At 51.0% G+C, this 6133-nt stretch overlaps 1 pseudogene; it reads right to left on the bottom strand.

Annotated features, from left to right (window-relative positions):
- Window positions 1–2110: 2110 nt before the first annotated feature.
- The window catches only part of LOC119321660, a 78592-nt pseudogene continuing 74569 nt past the window's right edge, over window positions 2111–6133 (bottom strand).

The raw sequence follows: 6133 nt of genomic DNA, 5'->3' as shown, positions 1-6133 counted from the left end.
CAACCCATAGAGCGCCTTGACCAGGCGACACAGATGATGAGGACGAGCAGGATCAACAAAACCAGGGGGCTGACGCATGTAAACCTCCTCATCCAGAACACCATGAAGAAAGGCATTCTGAACATCCAGCTGACGAAGAAACCAGCCCCGAGTAACAGCCAAGGACAACAGAAGTCGAATAGTTGTTGGTTTGATCACCGGACTGAACGTATCCTCATAGTCAAGACCATACCTTTGCTTGAACCCTTTTGCCACTAACCGTGCCTTATAGCGTTCAATAGAACCATCAGCATGCTTCTTAACCTTGAAGACCCACTTGGAATCAATGACATTGACACCAGAGACCGGAGGAACAAGCTGCCAAGTACCATTTGTCAACAATGCCTGATACTCTTGCTCCATAGCTTGACGCCAATGAGGAATCCCGAGAGCAACCTGGAAGTGACGCGGTTCAGCCGAAGGATCTTCCTTGACATGAGCAACACATGCCGCAAGCCAGGCGACCGTCCCATCTTTGCGTTGCTTGGGACACACAATACCGGATCGACTGCGAGTATGTGGTCGAAGAGGAACGGCCGCAGGTGGTGCAACCAGTGGCAACGACCCCGGCGATGAAGAAGTATCCGACGCAGCCGGTGACGATGCAGCGGCGACAGGCGAGGACGAGGCCGACCCAGGCGAGGCCGACCCTGGCGACAGACTCGACTGGATGGGCGAGTCAGTCGGCTCAAGGCCAACCGAGGCGCGGCAGCCCAGCCCAGGCGAGCTCACCGGCTCAGGAGAGGCCGGCCCAGATGGGAGCACCAGCTCGGGGGAGGCCGGCCCAGATGGAATCACCGGCTCGGGGGAGGCCGACGCAGGGGAGACCAGCCCGGGCAAGGCCGGCCCAGGCGGAACCGACCCAACCTCAGAAGAGGCCGGCACGGACGGAGCCGACGCTGAGGCGCCCAGTCCAGGCATGCATGGCGCATGCACAAGGCCATTCGCCATGTCGGGTGCAGTTGATGGCTCCGGCTCCTCCAGCAACTCCAGGCGAACTCCACGACCTGTTCCTGCAGCATGATTAGGCAACAACGCAGGAGAATATGCAATATCAACAAATTGAGCAGGCAGTGGAGAGGTGGATTGCAAGGAGGAGGCTGGAGGGGTGGGAGTTATGGACAAAGACGAGAACGGGAATACACTCTCGTCAAACACAACATCACGCGAGATGTAGACACGGTTGGATGGAATATGAAGACACTTGTACCCTTTGTGAAGAGAGCTATACCCAAGAAATACACAAAGTTTGGACCGAAACTCGAGCTTGTGCTTATTATAAGGACGAAGATGAGGCCAGCATGCACAACCAAAAACTTTGAGGAAAGTATAATCTGGAACCTCATTAAGCAATAGTTCAAGTGGTGTTTTCATCCCAAGGAGACGTGTAGGAAGCCTATTTATGAGAAAACAGGCAGTAGAAAAAGCATCACTCCAAAAACGAAAAGGTGCTGATGCATGAGCAAGTAAGGTGAGACCGGTTTCGACAATGTGACGATGCTTACGTTCAGCCGTGCCATTCTGCTGATGTGTATGAGGAAAAGACACGCGATGCGAAATCCCAAGCTTATTAAAAAAGGAATTGAGGTTGTGATATTCACCCCCCCAATCTGACTGAACATGAATAATCTTATGCTTAAGAAGACGCTCAACATGAGCTTGAAATTGCAGGAACACATCAAACATATCAGATTTACGTTTGATAAGATAAAGCCAAGTGAACCGACTATAAGCATCAATAAAACTGACATAATAATTATGACCGCTCACAGAAGTTTGGGCATGCCCCCATACATCAGAATAAATAAGCTCAAGTGGAGTTTTGATGACACGACTCGAATCAGAAAACGAAAGCTGATGACTCTTGCCTTGTTGACAGGCATCACAGACTATGGCAACATCTTTATTGGACACAACGGGAAGACTATGACGATGAAGAACACTACGAACTATGGGAGTGGCAGGATGGCCGAGCCGTGCATGCCAATGAGTAGGCGACACACGGACACCAGTGAGTGCTCGAGGGGCAGAAGGCAGATCAAGTGCATATAATCCATCGCGCAGGCGACCTCTAAGCAGAACGTCCCTCGTGGCCCGATCCTTGATAAAAAAATAAAAAGGATGAAACTCAGTGAAAACATTGTTATCACGAGTAAGCTGAGGAACAGACAATAGACTACGAGTAGCAGAAGGAACTCTAAGAACATTACGAAGATGGAGAGATTTCTGTTTATGAGTTAAAAGAGAGGCCTGACCAACATGTGATATGTGCATACCCGCTCCACTGGCGGTGTAAACCTGATCATTACCACGGTATGGCTCCTGAACTGAGAGTTTGCCCATCTCACCCGTCAAATGATTCGTAGCGCCTGTGTCCATATACCATGTTGGATCAATGGGGTATGATGTAGTGTGGCTTGCTTGACGAGCAGGCTCATGAGTGGCCAAGGCAGCTTGTTTCTCGTTGCCTTTGCCATTGTTGCCGACGCCGAGGAAGTCCTGCTTGAAGCGGCGATGACAGCGGGAAGCAACATGACCTGGGATGTTGCACAGTTGACAAGGGAGCTGAACGCCACAAGAAGGGCAGCAGGCACACGAACGACCACCCCCGGTCGTGGGGAAAGGAGCTGCGGCAGGCGACCGCGGAGCCGGCAAAGTCAATGGTGCTGTTTTGCCCGCTGCAGTTGACTTGAAGGGCTTCCCTTTTCCACGAGTGGCAGCGTTGGCAGCCATGAAACTCGGATTGGTACGGCGGGACTTGATGCGCTGTTCCGTGGCAAGGAGGCGGGCGTAGAGCTCACGGGGTTCAAGTGGAGTATCACGGCCATTGATGTTCTCAGCAAGGTTATCATAGTCGTCATCCAGACCGTTCATGACGAAGGTGGTGAAGTCCTCTTTGCGAAGCGGTTGACCAATGGAGGCTAGAGTGTCTGCGAGACGCGTCATCTTGCCGAAGTAGTCGGTAATGCTGAGGTCAAGAAGCTTGGTCTCTCCCAGCTCCGTACGAAGAGTGTGAGCACGAGCCTGCTGCTGAGATGCAAAGCTAGTGTGAAGGGCAGACCACGCCTCCTGGGACGTGGCAGTGAAGAGAACCAAGGAGGACACCGCCTCGGTGAGCGACGACTGGATCGCCGAAAGTATGGCCTGATCCTGGGCCACCCACGCATGGTATGCCGGGTGATGTGGTGGAGGACACGGCAAGGAACCGTCGACGTAGCCCTCCAGATAGCGACTGCGGAGAAGTGGCAACACCTGTGCACGCCATGACAGATAATTGTCCGTCGTCAGCTTCACTGGGATCAGATGCGCGAAGTAGAACGGCGTGCTGGCCACGGCATGATCAGTAGGAGGAGGCGCCGTGTAGTAGGTCATGTGAGATGATCCACCAGATGCAGCCATGGCCAAAGGGTAGTAGCCTCCGTAGGGCAATGGCGGCGGCGGGGCCCTGTCTGACCCAGCGTTCGCAGCGACAGGTGAAGGCGCGTAGGGCACGTAGGGCGCCGCTGCAACAGCGGCAGGAGATGCAGCCGCGGCGGGCGCGTAGGGCGGCGCCCCGTAGTGGCCCGTTGATGAAGTAGCGGCCCCGTAGGGGCCATAGGCCGCCGATCCGGCAGGGACGGGCGCCGCCCCGTAGGGGCCTGCGGGCGGAAGTGGAGGAGCCCCGTACGAGCCGTAGGCTGCCGATCCAGCGGGGACGGGCACCGCCCCGTAGGGGCCTGCGGGCGGGAGTGGAGCAGCCCCGTGGGGGGCGTAGGTGGCCGATCCCATCCATGGACCGGTGTACGAAGGATCCCCCAGGGTCGGCGGAGGCGCGGCCGGTGACGACGTTGGTGGCTGATCCGAGGAGGCGCCTACCATCGAAGATTGGCCGGTGTAGACCGAAACCAGGGGACGCGAGGAGAGGAACGGCGACGCAGGCGCCGTGACAGAAGCCGGCGCGACGGCGGCGACGGAGTTGGGCGCGATCGCGGTGGCGGAGGCGGCGGCGGCAGCAGCAACGGAAGACATAGGATCGGTTAGGGTTGATACCATGTAAGACTTAGGGTTTTGGGAAACTGCCCAACACCCGTTAAGGGTGTGGCTATCTCATATATATAAGGGGTACACCAAGGTGTACGGTACAATATACAAGACATATACAGAAGTTATATGTAAATACAATCTAACACAGTGATGGCTCCAGTCCCAAATCTTCAGCGACAACGTGGGATCACTGTACGACAGCAGGAATGGCCGAGTTGGGTGAACCACCAGTGAAGTGACACCTTCACGGTGAGCTTTGAATTGCTTGATATGAACCATTGTGGGACATGTGTGCACAGATATGGACCCATCCATGTCCCCGATCACAACCCACTGCTTTCTAGCAATAAATTGAGCCACTTTTTCGGCACTGTCAGACTCAGTATCGGTACCGTCAGACTCAGTTTCCGTGTTATTATTGTCAGGCTCCGCCTTAATTTCCCCTATTTTCTCATTGGTCTGCCAGTTCCAAATGTTCATATTGCCTTCACGTTCAACAATCAATACCCTGTGCATGTTAATGTTAGATAAGAGGAAAATCAAGCCGATACTACATCCAGTTGGGTTTATAAGTCGGGCATAGATTCTTAGGTCTTCAATTTAACTATAGTGAAACATCTATCATATCCCACAAAAAAATTATTTCTAGATTCATCGTTGAATAAAGATTCCACACATAGTTTTTTTTATTGTGCATTAGACATTTTTCTTAGTTAAATTGAAGACATAAAAAGCCGTGCCCGACTTATAAACTCAACCAGAGGGAGTAGAGTGATTATATTATCTCCGTTCCGTTATATAAGGTGTATTATTTTCGGCACGGTGACCAAGGCACGAAATTATGGACATGTTAGGACAAAATTACCCTTGGCAAATTTGTTTATTAGTGGTAAGTAAATTAATTAGTCCAGGAAAATAAGAGGCGCATGCAATCGACCTAGAGATATTCTCCTTTTGCCACAACGAGAGATACAGACGATCGGGAGAGGGATATTTGCCATTTCTCTGGAGGGTTAACAAGGGAATTATAGAAAATGAGAAGAAATGCACCTTACATTCTAGAATTTCATCAAAAAGCAAATATACCTTATATAAAGAAACGGAGGGTATATACCAAGTCCAATGTTGACATGTTCCCTTAGGAAAGAAAAGTCCGATGTTGACATACACAAACTGATCGATCGGAGAAATATTAATATACTTACCATGGCTCCGTGGGATGCACATCCATGGAAATGACAGAATCATAATAATCATAATCATCTCCCCAGGTATTCGTATTCGCCACTAACTGATACATGCATGCAACCACATTACCTATCAACCATAGTCATAGCCTAGAGCAAATATAATTAGTAATATAGCAGTGTAATTTAAGCATATCATGTATATACTTACGGCTCGACCGTGATCCTCGGGAACGGCGACGACAGCCGTTAACATCGCCCTGTGCAGCTCCCACCCAAACAACTCATGGGCTGCCTTCACGGAATCTTCTATGGGCGAGTCCGTGAACAAAGATGATATCTGCTCGGCGAGGACGTCTTCGTCATCGCACCCTCTGATTAACATCAGTATCTCGTACTTGTCGATGCCTGAGGGAAGAAGCTCTTCATTCGTGCCCACGGAAAATGAGGCAACCATAGTGCTCATTGGATACAAAACGTGCATATACTCGTCCGTGCACCTATTCAGATCTCCCGGTATAATCGCCCAGATGACTATATTATTTGTCTTGTTGATGACGTTCAGTTTACAGGACATCCTTAGCATGTTTGGCACGAAGAGGAACCTGAGCTCGAGAGGGTACACATCTAGCAGCTCATTCCCAGGGAACGCGGTGTGAGTGACCTGCATGTACTACCAAGAACCAGTAGATGAGTCCCTCAAAAAAGAAAAGAACTAGTACTCCCAGATGAGTACCCCGAAAAAGAAAAGAACTAGTAGATGAGTGCGGCGAGTCATGCATTGTTCTGATAAAATATGTTCTTCAGTACTCCCTTCGTAAACTAATATAAAGCGTGTAGATTACTATTTTAATGCTCTATACCCTCATAAGAGCATCTCCAAC

Source organism: Triticum dicoccoides, chromosome 6B (genome assembly GCF_002162155.2).
Source record: "Triticum dicoccoides isolate Atlit2015 ecotype Zavitan chromosome 6B, WEW_v2.0, whole genome shotgun sequence".
Taxonomy (NCBI): domain Eukaryota; kingdom Viridiplantae; phylum Streptophyta; class Magnoliopsida; order Poales; family Poaceae; genus Triticum; species Triticum dicoccoides.
The sequence above is the reverse complement of the archived record's forward strand: the minus strand, read 5'-3'. Positions and strand labels throughout refer to the sequence as shown.